The following is a 19536-nucleotide window of genomic DNA, read 5'->3' on the forward strand; positions in this document are numbered from 1 at the left end:
TGGTTTTCTAGGAAGCAGGTTAGATAAATTATATTTGGCCCAGAAACTTCCTTAAAGGTGCAGATTTCCCTGTAATATCTATTTCGAATTATTAATTCACCCGTAATAAATGTGGGTAATAATAAATAGCAAGTGCATGTGTTTTCCCTGAACTGTGATGGGTATTTAGCTGGACAGCTGCTTCTTTCTAAACTGAACAATGTGGAAATGGCCGTGGTATCATCTTACCTGATGGGATGATTCACTAGGTCCTGACTATATGAAATGAAAATCATCACAAATGCTGCAACATCTGATCATCCAAAGCTTCCGAGAATTTTTTGATTTGGTGCATTCACTTGACTATAACTCTGTTAACTGGTAGTGAGCCCTCAGACAGAATTAGTCATTGGCTTTTTTGAATAAAGAATTTGCTTAGAGGGAAACTGGAATTAGAATTTAGTCTTTGAATTATTAGTAAAATTATTACACATTCTCCTGATCCCACTGCTGAATTTTCAATGATGAAATCTATAGAGCTTTCCTCCCTGGTTTGATTAGGTTGGAGGGTAAAGAGAGTGGAGTGCCCCTTAAGATGGCCATCTCTATAGAGAGTAATAATTGGACTTCAGTACCGTTCAGAGCTGGACCCTGAGCACTCCCGTTCAGTGCCTGATGGTACATGGGTGTCATGGAGCAGTAAAAGATTTGAAGTTAACATGTGGAATGTCCCCATGCTCTTTAAATTTTTAAAGTAGTATTTAAAGTCCATGAATTGTGAAATTGTCGCATCTTTACTGTATTGCTGCTGCTATTTTTCCGCTACCTTTCAGGGAACAGTTGCTGGAGTTGTGAATTCCAGTCAAACAGTATCCTGTTTTGCTGTGTACTCCCACCCAGTAGTAATCTGTAATTTTCACGCATTTGCAGTGCTCCAGTCCTCATGGGACTGTCCCACACTGTCAAAATATTTAAAATGGTAAGTTTAGCAAGTATTCAGGGTCTGTTACTGGCTGTAATTAGCGTTATACTGCAAGTTGGTGCTTCTGCAAAGCAGAAGCCATGTTGTGAAGACACTTAAAAATTGCTCTATAAGTTCCTAAGAATAGACCCCACTGCACATTGTCTCCCGGCCTCATGCGTTTATCCAAGGAAGTCATATTTACTATCTAGAAATGATTACTGCAATCCCTGGATTGTGTTACAGTTTGTAACACTCAAAGTTACTGTTTACATATTTAAAAATTTTAAGTACAAAATATAGCATGTTGCATTTGTACTCGCATGTGTTGCCAGTACTGAGGGGATTGCCCTCTCGGATGACCTTGTAAAAATGAGGAATGTTTGTTCACCAGGTGATGGGATAACAGCTTTGTATTGAGATTAGGTGCATCATGGCATGTGTTGGTCAGGAATACTTTGTTAGTTCACTAGTTTGAAAGCAGCATATGGACTATATATCTGACAGTGAGAGGAACACCTGTCGAATTTGGATTACACTACTATACCTCATTTGTACATGCATATATGTTGTGATGGAATACCCATTACATTGCTGAGGTACTAGCCAAATTCTAATTTTGAAACTGGTAACTTTACCAGTTTCAGATAGCTGTGCAATATCATAACCTTGAACACAATTAATGTTATCTAAACAGCTCATGACAGCTGTGAACTATTACTAGAGAAAAATGTACAAAGTAAAGTATTTTCATGTTTCTTGTGAAAAGTACAGGATGTATATTTTCCAGTGACTCAAAAATGTGTCCGTTTATAAACCCAGGTTCTTCACAACCAAATGTAGAAATAATTTAGAGGGGGGGGGGGAAGCATTTGGACCTTGGACAGGTAATGCAAAATCACCTGTTTTCTATAAAAGGTTTTATTGGCCGCAGGGGACCCAGCAATTTCGTGGAAATCTAAACCACTGCCTTATGAAGGCACAGTTAAGGTGAGTGACACACTTAACTCCGCTCTTTACGCCAAGTAAAATAACGTTAACGTATTTTTCTTTGTTCTTTCATGGTGGCAGTCGGTACCCGTTACGTGTTTTCTCCATTGCTGGTCAACCAGACAGTTAGTTGCTTTTTTGACGAGATGCTTAAGGAAGCGGCAAAAAGCATCATGCAAGTAGGAATGCTATGATCCTTTTTGATATTGCCCTCCATCCAGTCGTGATGTGGTAATCAAGCACGTCACACACACCAAGCTCTTTGGCAGGCAGAGGAGCTGCCAAATAAGCACTTGTGCAATTAATTACTCTTCTTGTTTTTTGTGCAGTAGCTTTATTTGGTGCCACGCACCATGAATTTCAACCTCACTTCCGGGTTCCAGTCACCTAGTTGAGTTGCTCAGAACTGTACAGCTGTTGGATGATTTTTATTTTTAAAATAAATGTTCACTTGGTTCCCACTTCCAACAGTACTGAATGTTTTCAGAATGCAGTGCCGAAGATGACCTGCATAAGTTGTTGCTAACGTATTATAACTAAGTGCAAATATAGATTCCAGCATGCCGAAGGTTTTGCCATGTTACTGCACACTTCTAAGATATTTTTGATTAAACAATGCAGTATGGCCCTATATGTGGCTTGACTAAACCTGTAAACGAGCCATTGGAATGTGCCTAAATGATCAAAAACTGCATGTTCCTTTAAAAATACTTTCCTGTAGGGGTTCATGCTTGAAAATTATTTGTAAATAGTGAAACACTATCCCCCACTCCTCCCCATCCCACTTAAAAGTCTAAAGTTGTGTATACTTTCTTGTCAACAGTAGCCTGTTCCACATTATTTTGGATCTACTTAAATCATTGATGAAAATACCGGATTATTTTGTTCGATGTATTGCTTTACCTTGCACATTTGAGAAGTGTAACTTAATGTTTGATGGTACTGGATGTATATAAGTGTTTAATTCTGTCTGTAAATGGGAGATGATGTAACAAAGTCATAGGTACAAGGTTTCCTTTTGTAATTTAATAAAAAATATATTATGAAATTATTGATTACATATCAGTTGATGAAAAAATGAATCAGGTCACTGTCCATGAAATATGTACATTTTGATATGTAATATTTTTACTTTGATTTCCATGCATAGTGTAATTCGATAAATTGTTTGTAATTTAAATGCACTATGGATATTTAATATTCAAAATAAAGTCAAATGAATTAATTTACATACTCAACTTTGTTCGACTTATCTTTTTTCATCTTGTTGCAGATGCATTTTGAATTTCCCTTCCAATTTAGCGATTAGATCATTGTTACTGTCTTCATGACGTAAACTAGGCAGACAGACTAACAATGTGAGATGAGATGACAACTTCATTTATAATGCTCAGACCATATTTCACTTGAAGTAAATTTGATCACTGCACAAGCTCTCTCTGCCTGATACTATTCAGGGTGTGCTCACTTATGTTGAAACTGGTTTTGTGAGTTAAAAACTTGCTTTGATGATAAACCATCGTTAAATGCTCTTTTTGTATAAATTGACATGCAAAAAAAGTAGTCTTGCCTGTCATTTTCCTGGCAAATAGATCAGCCAAATTTTGGTTTGGGGAGCTGACGGTTACAACAGACTGCTGTTTTATGCACCTGCTATTCTTTTTTGAGGATATAGCTCCACAGTTCTGTTACTTTAACCATCTCAGGGTTCACTTTGGGTAAGAATGAATGCACGTGCAACTATATTTTTAAAACAATCTATAATTTGTCAATTTTGGGACAGGAGGAATACTTGCATAGCTGATGTGCTTTGACCTAAAATTACATAGGCCATTGCTTGTGATAAGATGTCAGGTAAGTAAATAAAACATTGTTAATGTTTGAAATCTTTTTATGTATGAAACCATTTTATCCACATTAATAAAATCCCGTTATCTATAGCAAATACTATGGAATTCCCAATTTACCAGATCTGATTTCTTGTTGACTGGGATGCTCTTGATACCTGGAAGCCAATCCCTAGAATAATAGTGAAAGATCTTTAACATAATAAGCACTGGTTATTCATGAATTTGTAATCTGTGTTACCAAAACTTGCACCTCCTCCAATCTAATCTATTGCATTCGCCGCTCCCAATGCAGTCTACTCTACATTGGAGAGACCAAACGCAGACTGGGTGACCGCTTTGCTGAACACCTTCAGTCTGTCCGCAAGCAGGACCCAGTCTTTCCTGTCACTTGCCATTTCAACACACCACTCTGCTCTCCTGTCCACATGTCCGTCCTTGGCCTTTTGCAATATTCTAAACCCCAACGCAAGCTGGAGGAACAGCATCTCATCTTCTGATTGGGCACTTTACAGCCTTCTGGACTGAACATCGAGTTCAATAACTTCAGAGCATGAACTCTCCCCTTCACCTTCACCCCATTTCCATTTATTTTATTTCATTTAGTTTCATCTCATTCATTCATTTTATTATCCTTCTTTCTCACTTCCATTTTTCCACTTCTCCATTCCAATTCCCCCCCCCCCCCGCGCGCGCGGCCATAATCCCCAAGCAGTCCCTTAATCATCTGTGCCTCTGTTCTGCCATTCACGCATTCTGATCAAAACTAGAGGCATAGGTTTAAGGGGAGAGATACAAGGGTCCAGAGGGGCAATATTTTCACAAAGGGTGGTGAGTGTCTGAAACGAACTGCCAGAGGCAGTAGTAGAGGTGAGTACAATTTTGTCTTTTAAAAAACATTTAGACAGTTACATGGGTAAGATGGGTAGAGAGGGATATGGGCCAAATGCGGGCAATTGGGACTAGCTTCGTGGTTAAAAGCTGGGCGGCATGGACAAGTTGGGCCGCAGGGCCTGTTTCCATGCTGTAAATCCCTATGAGACTCTGGCAGGACAGGATGCAAAAACATTTGCCCGAATCATACTCAAACCCAGTCAGGAAAAGCTGAACAGACTTGTCAGCCATGGGCCGAAACTCAAACTGTATTTTTGTAGTCTCCTTGGAAATGCTTCAAATTTGTAACATTATACGTTTAGAGACCACTTACCACAATCAATGTTCCCATCTTCAAAAAAGTGAGCATTTTGTAGAAAATGTTGTTATAAACTAGACAAAAATTGTATGAAAACTTAGTAATTGGCAACCTCTAAGTCATTGCCAATCCGGCCAAGTTCAGTACAGTGAACACAGAAAAGTGTTAATATTGCAGACAAACTCAAACCGATTAAGATTGCTGTAGTAAGAGACCAGATAATTTAGGTTAAGGCCAAGAGGATTTGTTGGAGGCACACCTTCTTCATGCAGAGGCTTAGTCATGGGGTGGTAGGGGGAGGGGTTTGTTACACATTGCAATCATATTTATAACTCTCACTGGGAAAAGATTTGCTTTTTCTGGTCTTAAGGACATCATCAGTGAGTCCTAACTGGTTGTGGCAGGTTCCATCAATGGTCTTAGAAGCAGCCGTTAATACAACAGGAGTGTTAGTATTCTCTAGACTGTGTGAAGTTTAACAGAAATTCAGACAGCAGGCTTATACCAACATTCTACCAGATGATGAACAAGACTAACTTACAACCAAGCAGTTGAACTTCAGACTGTTCCCCAGTGATGATTTCAGTGACATCCTCAACTGAGAGATTCCAGACAAACAGTAGTTGCTCCAACAACTTGGCTAACAAAAAAAATAGCATGACTGTTCAGTGCTTAGAAGTTATATCAATATGCGAGAAGAACTGATGCTATGTATCGGTGCAACCAGGCTAGGCAGCTAGGATCTTCATCTTCGCTCCATGCTGCCATGGTTGTCCATTTGTGTTTAAATCAAAAATTCCAGGCATCTTTCAGTATTTTGGCTTCACGCAGCTTGAAAGATAGTCATCCTCTACCCATGGAGAAATTACCATCAGGACAGTTTGTTACCCAGAGGTGAGAGGAGTATGGCTTCTCTTGGACTGTGAGAGATCAAGTTATTGAACTGATGGTCAGTCATGATTTCAAGACAAAGGGAGGTTTGACAGGATTTACTCTTGATAAGGGAACTGTACAAAGATGGACCTTGTCAGAGCATAAATGCTTCTAAAAGCAGAAACCGTTGAGGCATTGCTGATCACAGAATTTCAACAGGATCTCTCATTGCATTCCCTTCTTGTCCAAGTTAATGAAAAGGATGTCATGGACACCATTCAAAATGTGGTTAATCATTTTGATCCAGCCTTGGAGATAGCCTGAACTATTGTGATATAACTGATCTATGTTGCACTAGCACCTTACAGAGGCCAAGTGAAAGGAAGAGTCATAACATAGAGAGAAGCGACTACACCGAGATGTTAGCTTTCATGATCCTGTCAGGAAGATGAAACTGGAGACTTTGAAAGACACAGGACAATGTATGATAACCATTCTCCCCTTTTCTGTATGGGTTTCCTCCGGGTGCTCCAATTTCCTCCCACCGTGCAAAGATGTGCAGGGTAGGTGGATTGGCCATGCTAAATTGTCCTTTAGTGTCAGGGAGATTAGCAGAATGGGGATAGGGCTTGGGTGGGACTGTTGTTGGTGCAGGTTCAATGGGCCGAATGGCCTCTTTCTACACTGCAGGGATTGTGATTCTATGAAAGTAAGGTGCAGAGAGAGTTCTGAAATCAGGTCAAACTTATTTGCCAGACTATTCAGTTGTTGAAGCAGTGGGTATCGTTGAAAGGATGGTTTATACATCAGGAATGTTACCTTTGCCTCTAATCATGATGATTTCTCATCAAGGTAAATAAAGCAAAGCTCTTGCACTTTCTCAAGTGGCCAGTCAACCACCCCCTTCCATCAATGTGATTCCAAGCAGTATAACAATAGATCAGCAATGCTAATGGCATTGATTCAAGTCATTAAATCCAAAATCAATATTTGGACAGTTTTGTGAAACAAGTGAAGATGGGGAAGTCAAAAGTGATTCACTTTGCTCTGGACAAAAAATGGTCAAAAAGCACAAAAAGGTCAGCTGGAGGAATGTAAATCACCAAAAGGCTATCACCCTGCCCAGATAATCCCAAAGCAGTGAGACAACATTTGTCTTGCAATGACAACAAGGTAAATCTAACCCAGATCTTCTATGAAAGGTGGTTCAAGTCTACAAGCGAGATCACTGATGACAGAGCATTATTTCTTGAGCATGGATGTGTGTTGTGCTCTTCATCAGGATGATAGCAAACAGACCTGGAGGTGGTACCAATCCCAGCTCTACTCTCCAACCAAGAAGAAGCTGACGACTATTGTTTCACAATGATTTACAGCCAGTTCCAGTGAGAATGTTGTCATAAAGGATGTCTTTGTACTGTGCCTGAAATTCTGCAAGGACATTGATGCTAAGCTCTTTTACACAGGTTATACCGCTTGGAATCACATTGATGGAAGGGGGTGGTTGACTGACCACTTGAGAAAGTGGAAGAGCTTTGCTTTTGCTTTTGCTTTTGTTAAAAACACATGTATAATTGATCATTCCATCTCATTGGGTTTCACTCTTTTCCAAAGTAAAGTTAAAGTTTGTTTATTAGTCACAAGTAGGCTTACATTAATACTAAGTTACTTTGAAAATCTCCGAGTCGCCACACTCCGGCGTCTGTTCGGGTAAACGAAGGGAGAATTTAGTATGACCAATGCATCTAACCAACATGTCAATCGGGAGGAAACCGAAGCACCCAGAGGAAACCTGCGTAGACATAGGAAGAACGTGCAAACTCCACACAGACAGTGACCCAAGCCGAGAATCAAACCTGGGTCCCTGGCGCTGTGAGGCAGCAGTGCTAACCATTGTGTCACCGTGCCACCCTGGGATGCAATTCAGTGAGTGGCTCTATATGGAATGGGGAAGGTAAAGCCAGCAAAAGTCCTGATTGCCAACAAAGAGTTCTATGCAACATTTGCGAAGTTAGGATATTATTTGCTAATTTTGCTATCTCTAAAGAACGAGAGACATTACACTTGTGAACTCTATTGGCAGGTTGGATGTAGAAAAGCGAACCAGGCCAAATGTCAAATGTTCAGAACTGGAAGTTGTGCAGAGAGGTGCTTGCCATCAAACAAAAATGAACGGTACAAGCAGACAATATGCTAATAGTTTGCAATACAACATCTGCAGAACATTCCAGAAATGCCGTCTCTAAAGGGCCACGAGTGGAAACCAGAAAATGATTTTGTGCTTGTAGGACATTTCCTCTGGCACCAGAAGGTGCAATGGCGCTTGTACATTATTCGTGCAAAAAAGCAGTGCACAAGTACAGTGCTCTTGTCTTAGGAAGCTGCCGTTCACCAACATCTGCTCGTATGTAGATTGTGAGAATGTCACATCCTTGCTGGAGACCTCTAGGGCTTAGTGACTAGATAGCCACGATTTGGATGTTGATGCTTCATAGATATGCAATTAGGCAAAATAAATAATGAGGGGACTAAATGGGTAAAGTGATCAGCCCCATCAGCTACCATTCTCTGCCTCTCTCCACTTTTGACCCAAAGATTGTTTACAGCCAAACGAGCAAATGTAGGGATTTTGGATGATAAATGAATGCAAGCATCCTTAATATTGCATGGCATAAATAGTTATGGTAGATTTCTTCCTTCACAAGGGATAGGAAAAATAATTTAGATTTGTATGTAATTCCATATCTCAGATGTGCTCAGCGATGCATTTAACCAATTTCTCATACCAGCCATGCATTAGCGGTGGTGATGTGCCACCATTGCTGGTGAAAGGAAAGTCCATAGAATTTTTATGTTTTTCACAGATCTTGGCAATTCCTCGGTAACACTCAAACTTGGGAACATGCAGTTCTTTACTTTAGATGCATATTTACTCTGGTTCAAGGTGTTCCCAAGATGAGGACTACTGTGTGGAACTCAAAATCCAGCCAAGAAAACAGCCTTCACCAGGTAGTCTATTGGGGCTCTCTTCTCTTCAAAGGAGAAGGGCAAACCAATGAGAAGTCTTTAAAATTATTTCAGCTGGGGGAGCAAAATTAAGAGCCATAAACGTAAGGCTGTTTTCTTGGCTGGATTTTGAGTTCCACACAGTAGCCCTCATCTTGGGAACACTAATAAATCCAACTGGGAAATCAGGAGAAACTCAGAAGAGTAGGAGAGTGTGCAACATACTGCCACAGGGAGGTGAATAATGCATTGAAGAAAATGGATAAATACATGAGGGAGAAAAGAATAGAAGGATATGCTGATTGGGTTAATCGAAGAAGGCTGGGAGGAGATTAGAATATAAATATTGGCGTAGGCCATTTGAGCTGAATGGCTTATTTCCATGCTTAAATACTGTGTGGCTCTCTGAAATTCAATGGCACCCCTAGTGAGAAAGGAGCAATTTGTGGGGCATTGACAAAATTTGCAGATGGTGCACAAAAAAAGTGAGAACCCTGCATGGATTAAATGGAAATGACTACAAATTATTGCATAAGAACACAGATTCCAAATGTCAGGTTGGGGATGTGAGGGAAGAGAAAAGAAAAAAAACAGGAGCAGTAGAGGAGGTTGATGTACCTCTTGAAAGTATTTGTGCCACTAGTGAAATGTATCCAGCTTGGTGACCCAACAAGGCTTTCCAGTCTGCTTCTGGGACTGGAGCTGTTTGCATTTGGTTGTGAGAAGCCTTATGTTAATTCCTGCCACATGCACCCTCCCTCTTTCCAAATACATTGCAGGATTTGACACTGGTTCTTTTCACTGGAAATATTTCCGGGATCTTTCTATTGAAAAGTAGAGTTGAAAGTTTCAATTGTCCATGTCCTGTGTTATCTAACTATCAAATAAATATTTGTATTTACCATTCTTGTTGCAGTTGACTTTTCCATTTACTTTGTACATAGTATTGTGTTGCTTTTATTTATTCTTCCAGCATTTGTTGCTCATCCCTTGAAACTTTCACGATCTCAGGATGTCCCAAAGTCCTTTACAGTTGATTAAGTCATTTTGAAGTGTAATCACTGTTCTGTCGAAAGCCACAGCCAATTTGCACAGAGCAAGGTCTCAAACAGCAATGAGATAAATCATCAGGTAACCTTTTTTAATAGTGTTGGTTGAGGGATAAATATTGATTCCAGGATGCTGGGGAGATCGCCTCTGCCCCTTTTCGAATTGTGCCTTGGGATCTGTTGTGTTCACCCGAGATTATAATTGGGACCTTTGCTTTTATATCTCATCCAAAAGATGGCACCACAGCCAGTGCACCATTCCCTCAGTACTGCACTGGAGCATCAGCCTAGATTTTGTGCTCAAGCTCCTAAAATATAGAATCATAGAAAATAGCAGAAGTAAGCCATTATGCCCTTCTAGCCGGCTCCAGCATTCATGATGATCATGACTGATCATCCAATTTACCTGTTCCTGCTTTCGCCCCATATCCTTTGATCCCTTTTGCCCCAAGAGCTATATCTAACACCTTAAAAGCATACAATGTTTTGGCCTCAACTGCTTTCTGAAGCGGGATGTGAAGCCAAGGTCTTCTGGATGTGCTGCCTCTTGGCAAGCCTTTCTATGCTCCCCATTGAACCAGCTTTGGTCTCTCAGCTTAATGTCTTGGGACTTCACTGAATAAGTGGCTGAGTGCACTGGACACAGAAGGTTATGTACCCTGACAACATCCAGATTGCAGTGCTGAGGTTCTGTTTACCGGATCCAGCTGACCTCCTTGCCAAGCTGATGTAACTGCTGCTATGAACACTGGCATCTTCAGATAAGCATCAAGAGAAATTGCAAAAAAAAAAATGTTTCAGAAGGATTGCTATATAAGAAAAGACTGATCAGCGTTAGCAGTGACCTGATACAGATTTTCAAAAAAAAATTTGAAGGGTCTTCTTTTTGTGGGGAAGATCAAACAAGGGCAATAAATATGAGTGACTAATACATCCAAAGGGGATTCAGGAGAAACTTCATTGTGAACTCACTACCACAAAGAGTAATAAAAACAGAAAATGTTGGAAAAATTCAACAGTCGAAACATTAACTCCGTTTCTCTCTCCACAGATGCCACCAGACCTGATGAGTTTTTTTTTCAGCATTTTTTGTTTTTATTTCAGATTTGCTTTTAGAATCATAGGATCCCTGTAGTGCAGAAGGCCATTTGGCCCATCGAGTCTGCACCGTCTTTGACAGAATATCATACCCAAACCCTCCCCCCTCCCCCTCCCTATCCCTGTAACCCCACATATTTACTCTGCTAATCCATCTAACCTACACATCTTGGGACACTAAGGGCCAAAGATGTGCAGGTTAGGTCGATCGGCCATACTAAATTGTCCCTTAGCGTCAGGGGGATTAGCAGGGTAAATTCGTAGGGTTATGGGAATAGGGCCTGGGTGGGATTGTTGTCAGTGCAAACTCGATGGGCCGAATGGCCTCCTTCGGCACTGTAGGGATTCTATAATTTAGCATGACCAATCCACAGAGATTTCTCTAAAAGGCTATTAACATGGATATATTTACGGGAAAGCTGGATAAACATACGAGGAAGAAAGGAATTAGAAGGCTATATCGATAGGGTGAGATGAAATAGATCTCGTGCAAAGACAGTTGTTGTTTAAAAACCCTCCTCTCAAATGGCCTTGTGTGATCTGTCAGACCCACTCGGGCAGGCCGACCTGGGTTTAACACCTGAACCAATCCAGCCCTGAAGTGGCAGATGAGTTATGTAGTAAACTTGGAGCCACTGCTGAGCCGAAACTGGCCATTAAACTGAGGATACAGCTGCAGGGTGGCTGGGCTGGACTGGAGTCACGGCGCCGGCTTTTGCAGGAGGAACTCAGATCCTGTTTGTGTCTGGGAAGCCACCCCTCAACTCTCTCATTGGAAGAGAGTTAAACGTACGTGTACAAAACAGAGCCTGCGGAGCAGACACTCTGGCTAACAGATCACAGTCCATTAACATTTCGTTTTATTATTTCGCGGTAACTTTCATCCGTATATTCCCCAACCTTTACCCGCAGGTATGTAAAAACATTGTTCTTCAACCTATGTTAAAGATACATTTAGACCCCGATTATCATTGATTATCATTGAGGGGGTTACTTGTTTCAGCACCTGTCTGTTCATTGACCTGAGCCTTTTAAACTCTGCTTTAATTTGTCGTTGAATCGTTGGGGGAACAAGCACAGAATTATATATATATATATATGTATATTTTTTTTAAACCATTTAAATTTAGATTGAAATGAAACTTAAATGCTGGTTTTGCATCCTAGGGTAATTAAAATACTTTGAAATTAGAGAATGATGTCTTAACAGTGGGGCTGATGTAATACTGAAGTGTGGGACTAAAATAATATTTGAATTTTAAAATGCGTTCCGAATATATATTGGAATTGGTGAATTCAAACTGTTAGTATAAAGCCGAAGTTGGAATCTGAAATACAAATGGAAATTGTTGGGGAAAAGCAGATTATACTGGAAAAACTCAGCAGGTCTGGCAAATTGCTGAATTTATCCAACATTTTCTGTTTTTCCCCCCTACATTGGAGAAAGCCAGGTTAATAGTGCTTTTAAAACTAGAAATTGTTCACTTTTCTGTGTTACAAGGTTTGATTTTTCCACCAATTAGTAATTCATTCTGTATCCTTTTTGGAGGCAGGTTGTTGGGAATTTCCGCCAGCCGCACCGACGATGCATCTTCGGCGGAGAAGCGGCGTAAAGGAGCTGGGATTGCGAGGATGAAATCCAAGTCACCGTATCCTCTTCCCTCGGGGCTGAAGGGCAGGTGCGGCGGGGCTGGAGGAGGTGACTGCCCGGGGCTGAAGGGCAGGTGCAGCGGGGCTGGAGGAGGTGACTGCCCGGGGCTGAAGGGCAGGTGCAGCGGGGCTGGAGGAGGTGACTGCCCGGGGCTGAAGGGCAGCTGCGGCGGGGCTGGAGAAGGTGACTGCCCGGGGCTGATGGGCAGATGCGGCGGGGCTGGAGAAGGTGACTGTCCGGGGCTGGATCCGCACCTGGGAGCTGAGGCCACCTGCAGCAAGCGCGAGCCCGGCCGCCAGCAGGGGCGGGGCGTGAGGGCGCGACCCCGCGGGGCGCGCGGGCACGGCGGAGGGGCGCGGGCACGGCGGGCGGGGGCGCCCAGCGCGCGCGAGCGCAACCTGCGGCGGATCGAGAGCAACGAGCGCGAGCGGCAGCGCATGCACAACCTCAACAATGCCTTCCAGGCGTTGAGGGAGGTAATCCCCCATGTGGAGGCGGACAGGAAACTCTCCAAGATAGAGACCCTCACCCTGGCCAAGAACTACATCAAATCCCTCACCTCCACCATCCTGTGCATGACCAAGGAGCCCCCACCAGTGCCCGGCCTGCCACTGCCCCCTGACAGCCCGGGTGATGCCAACGGCTCCAGCCCACCCTTGCGCCCCCTTCGCCATCGGCATCACCGGATGCCCCCCAAGGACGACTCCATCCGAGCGTGAAGCTGGACGAGGCCAAATCAAGGGCACCACCCATCCTCCCCCACTCATCAACTCCATGCCTTCCAAAGCAGACCACTGGGAACCATCCTATGGTTGGTCTTCAGTCCATTGAATCCTCCTGAAGAAGGATGACCTTTCTGTTTTAGCAAGTTCCTCCGCGTTGCCAGTGTGAATCCAATAGTTGACTGATGGGATCGATGGGACCAATTAATCCAATAGTTGACCAATGCTTTCACTCCAAAAGAGGTGACCTGGACCTTCTACAAAACTCACAACCTGTGCCAACCATTGAAAAGGAATCCATACAGTGCCTTCCGGAACTTTCAGCAAATGTTCTGATGACACTAAAAAACTCTGCTTTTACAAAGAACCATTTTCATGTTTGAACGTTAAGTTGTGTGGCAGCTGATCTGTGGCCTGTGATGCTAATGGACACCACACAGAGGCAAACAACTGTGATTGCGGGGACCTAATGTCGGCCAGAGTGGACGAGGACGTCAAGGGTTTTATCCAGAACCGGAGGAGTTTGCAGAAAGGAGGACTCCAGGGACCAGCGCTTGTGCCATTCCACTTGGAAGATCAGGCAACAAATCTGCCTTTTTTAATTAATGTAGTGTTTTCTTTCGATGTGGATTTTTATTTCTGTTTTATTTGAATATTTAGATTGAGTTTTCTAATTTATAAGGGATGCAGTGTGCATGGTAAATAACTTTCTCGCAGCCAGTATAGATAGTTAAGGCTCTTAAACTTTTAATCCCTGCAGGATTCGATCCTTGCACACCACTCGTTGTGGTGTATCTCATATTCATGGGCTGTTTTGAATCAAACTTTATATGGTTAAAGTTTATTTATTAGTCACAAGTAAGGCTTACGTTAACACTGCAATGAAGTTACTGTGAAATTCCCCTAGTCGCCACACTCTGACGCCTGTTTGGGTCAATGCACCCTAACCAGCACGTCTTTCAGAACGTGTGAGGAAACCAGAGCACCCAGAGGAAACCCACGCAGATACGTGGAGAATGTGTAGAGTTTGCACAGATAGTGACCCAAGCTGGGAATTGAACCCAGGTCCCTGGTGCAGTGAGGCTGCAGTGCTAACCACTGTGCCACCGTGCTGCCAAGGAAAGTGAGCTTGTGAGCCTCCTTCTGTTTGATAAGCCAACAACACAATAACCAATGAGAATCTGCTGTTTCTGGTGAAATGTCACTAGAAATGCTGTGGCATCATGGCAGGGCTGATAATCTTCCTCCTGGGCTGCTTCATGTCTAAGAAGTGCTATAATTACAGGTGAGGTCCTAAAATTATCAGCGGAGAACTAAACCAGGGCAATTTTAGATGATCGCTTTAAAATTATTCCATGTGCTTGAAGGGTTCAGCAGCCTGGAGCAAAACATTCATCGTGTATCTGAGAGATTGTCGTTTAAAGGGACTGCTGTCAGATTTCTGGCTTCCCTTCAGCCCTAAGCATTGACCTTTCTCACCTCCACGCGTTAGCCGAGGGGGAGTGGGCTTGTCAGAGAGGCCCTACTCACTGGTCTGCTTTTGAACCTGACCAAAAACAGCTACCCACAGGTGCAGGATGTGTGGAATCTGTGTACAGTTTTGATCTCCTTACTTGAGAAAGGATATACTGGCACTGGAGGGGGTGCAGAGGAGATTCACTAGGTTGATTCCGGAGTTGATCGGGTTGGCTTATGAGGAGAGACTGAGTAGACTGGGGCTATACTCATTGGAATTCAGAAGAATGAGGGGAGATCTTATAGAAACATATAAGATTATGAAGTGAATAGATAAGATAGAAGCAGGGAAGTTGTTTCCACTGGTGAGTGAAACTAGAACTAGGGGGCATGGCCTCAAAATAAGGGGAAGCAGACTTAGGACCGAGTTGAGGAGGAACTTCTTCACACAAAGGGTTGTAAAGCTGTGGAATTCCCTGCCCAGTGAAGCAGCTGAGGCTACCTCATTGAATGTTTTTAAGGCAAGGATAGATAAATTTTTGAACAGTAAAGGAATTAAGGGTTATGGTGAGCAGAAGGGTAAGTGGAGCTGAGTCCACGAAAAGATCAGCCATGATCCTATTGAATGGCGAAGCAAGCTCGAGGGGCCAGATGGCCTACACCTGCTCCTAGTTCTTATGTTCTTATTAATCCACAGGGTTGCTGTGCCTGCCTTTGGTAATGTTGTAGGTAACTGGGTGGCCCTGGAGAGGTCATTCACCATCAGCAGGCCCCGCAGCTTAGAATCACGGAATCGCTACAGTGCAGAAAGAGGCCATTCGGCCTATCGAGCCTGCATCAACCACAATCCCATTCAGGTCCTATCCCCATAACCCCATGTATTTACCTTGCTAGTCCCTCTGACACTAAGGGGCAATTTGGCATGGCCAATCGACCTAGGAAAACCGGAGCACCCGGAGGAAACCCAAGCAGATACGGGGAGAATGTGCAAAATCCACACAGACAAATCACCCAAGGCCGGAATTGAACCTGGGTCCCTGGTAATGTGAGGCAGCAATGCTAACTGCTGTGCCACCATGTTGCCCATGTATTGTTCAAGTGTATTATTGATAAGGCAAAACAGACCAAAATTTAGCTTCATAGAAACCCTACAGTGCAGAAGCAGGCCATTCGGCCCATTGAGTCTGCACCGACCACAATCCCACCCAGGCCCTACCCCCACATATTTACCCACTAATCCCTCTAACCTACGCATCCAAGGGGCAATTTTTTAACCTGGCCAATCAACCTAACCCGCACATCTTTGGACTGTGGGAGGAAACCGGAGCACCCGGAGGAAACCCACGCAGACACGAGGAGAATGTGCAAACTCCACACAGACAGTGACCCGAGCCGGGAATCGAACCCGGGACCCTGGAGGTGTGAAGCAGCAATGCTAACCACTGTGCTACCGTGCCGCCCTTCACTTTAGTAAAGATATGGGTTCAAATAGACGGTGTGCGCAACAGTAATGGCCTCCCCTTATAGAACAGCTACCTACAGTGGGGAACTAATTTAGATGGCAGAGTCCTCTGCTGCCCTATCACAAAATAGTCCTGGCACTCTATCTGTACCAAGTGACATGCCTAATCAAAACTTAAGATAGAAATTTACTGATAGTTCTGAAACTTTTTGACCTTTGCGAAATTAAATAGAAGCTTCCCATGGCTGGGTTATTTTCTGACAATCAGCAACAGATTATCACTCAGCGTAAATGACAATTGATAATCTTTTAACTGGGTAGGATAGTCCGGGCATTAACATCCATTATGGTGTTAGGAATGAAAGTGACAGCTTATGTCGCCTTGCGTTTAGATCACCATTTCAACACTTGCAGTTTAAGAGTTTCATTAGGAACCCTCTGCCCTCTGGGGAACCAGTAATTGCCATCTGCAATTTCCTTTGGCCAGTTGGAAATTGCAAGCAGAATGAATGGTACACGGCGAGGCAGAATGTCCCAAGACAACCTGGTTTGATTGATTCTAGTTCCCAGATACTGTGTTCTGGTCTGGAGTTAATTTGTTTCATAATTATGCTTGAAAGGATTAGTGATCGGGAGGTTTTGCTACATTCTTTTGTAAAAGCAAAATGTCCATATTATCTCGCGGACCCTCAGAAAATGGGCATTTCACTCTTAGCATCCCTGTGGCAAAATAGTCACAACTTTCTTCCTTCTGACTGGTGTTACCCCCAAAATTGTGCAGGGACTGAGTGCTCTGCCTTCTCACAAAATGCAGCAGCATTTACATGAACTAATGGGGCACTTGGCACCGATTAGACATGTAAAGTACGACTATTTTATATCCTTTACTTGAATTCTCCCATCTTGAGACTGGATATGGTGGTGGGCAGCTCTGGTGATGCCGGTCCCAGTGACCAGAATAGCAGGATCCCAAACCAGATTCAACACTTGAAAACTCCCCTCCGAGTCACCTGACAGGCCAGCAGCTGATTCGTTCGCCCGCCCTCAGCTGATGGGTTCAAAGGGTTCTGGGGCCATATTTAAACACCAGTCCAGTGCACCCATATCACTATCTCCAGCCCACATGTCTGCACCATCTTAATGATGAGCAGGCTCCAAGGGCCGAATGGCCTACTCCTTTTTTCTATGTTTCTAGATCATGCAGGTTATCAGCAACCCAGATTGCAAAGGCGAGCAGCTTCAACAAGTCTGTTCTTGATTCAACCACTCTCCTCCCAAACCCATCACCAGCGAGGTGCCCCTGCCCCTCTTGGACCTCTACCTACTTCATCTGGAGTCTTCACCCAACCACTTCCAGTAAACGATGCAATAACTTTTTGACCCTCTCGTTTGTGCACTTTTCATGCAGCCTTTCCGGGTCCAATGTTCCTCCGCTCGGTCTTTCCTCTGCCATTGTTCATCTCCTTCATCCACCTCCTTGCCCCTCTGCCTGCCATCGTGAGCCATTGCCCTTCCCCAGTTTCCATGCACAGCCCTTCTTCCACATTGCCCTCCCTTGTCTTCATCAGGCTCCCCACCCCCAGCTGCACCTCACACTCCACCCCCAGGGTGGTACTTTGGATCTTTGTTGTGGTGGCTGCATGAGTCTCACAGCACAGTGCTGTCCAGATAGACACTGGTGTGTGTTGTACCGGAGGGAGGGGGAAGGAGACCCCCTTTACTCCCCCCACAGTATTAATTTGAGTCTGTGACAGAGGAGGATCCAGCAGCACGGTGCTGTCCATAAGGACCATGGAGATGAAGGCAGGAGTGGTGACAGCACACCAGGAGCAGGGCAGCACTCTGGCAGAAAGTTGTTGCACTCGCCCCAAAGTCTCTGGTGAACTGAGGACCCCCTTGCGCACGCCATTCTTTGGCAGTCGGGTTTTGACGCTGATGTAAATCCCTGTTGCCGGGACACTGGCAGGCAGCTGTTTTAATGAACAATCACGAGAGGCCAATGAACCTAAACGGCCACCTGCCAGCAGGACGAGTGACCCGCCATTACCCCACCATTGGGAGAATTGCCACGGTGGCTTTACCAACTCTATGGCTCCTGCCAGATTCACCATGCCTGCCCGCCACCAAATCCGACACAGACTGGTTGGGAGAATTCCACCCTTTGGATGGGGAAGGGGTGGTGGCAGAGGAGAAGAAACTAGTTATTTTTCCAAAAAAAAAACTTACATGATAGAATTTACCAGGTTTTGTTTTCAGTGGGAACGTTTGGCGGAATGGTCGATGTGTTTTCTTATTGGAAATGCAATGGAATTTTGGTGCCAAAAACTGCAATGCCCCAGGTTAGTGATAAGAACATAAGAAATAGGAGCAGGAGTAGGCCATCTAGCCCCTCGAGCCTGCCCCACCATTCAATAAGATCATGGCTGATCTGAAGTGGATCAGTTCCACTTACCCGCCTGATCCCCATAACCCCTAATTCCCTTACCGATCAGGAATCCATCTATCCGTGATTTAAACATATTCAACGAGGTAGCCTCCACCACTTCAGTGGGCAGAGAATTCCAGAGATTCACCACCCTCTGAGAGAAGAAGTTCCTCCTCAACTCTGTCCTAAACTGACCCCCCTTTATTTTGAGGCTGTGCCCTCTAGTTCTAGTTTCCTTCCTAAGTGGACAGAATCTCTCCATCTCTACCCTATCCAGCCCCTTCATTATCTTGTTACATGGTTCGAGAAGCAAAAACTGCAATGCCCTTGGTTAGTGATACTTGTTACATGGTTCGAGAAGCCAGTAGTGATCCACCCCTCGTTCACATATGGTTGTCAAGACTCACCACTCCATGGGGCTTTGCACAACCACCTATTTGACCTGGGATGTGGACTGAGCTGAAAGCAAAAACTGCTTTCCACAATGTAAGAAATACAAGGAATATCACAGAGATGCAGGGTTATCCCAGCTGAAGATAAAAGAGCCCAGTTGAGATGAAACTATGGTGCAATAGTTTCCCCACCCCACCCCTAGGAGGGCAGACATTACCAACATTTATTGTTGAAATCAGGACCTCAGCCATCACCCCAGATGCTTCACTTTACAATCTCTCTGCAGGTGGTGCCTGAGTAAGATATCAGTTGGGATTATTGCTCTCATCACAGAATTAGAAATATACTCCGCGATTCTCCCAAAAGCGCTGAATTGGCAGGAAAACTGTTCTAGATCCCAACTGTTTTGTCAGTTCAGCTTCTCACCCGAATC

Source organism: Mustelus asterias, chromosome 23 (genome assembly GCF_964213995.1).
Source record: "Mustelus asterias chromosome 23, sMusAst1.hap1.1, whole genome shotgun sequence".
Lineage (NCBI taxonomy): Eukaryota > Metazoa > Chordata > Chondrichthyes > Carcharhiniformes > Triakidae > Mustelus > Mustelus asterias.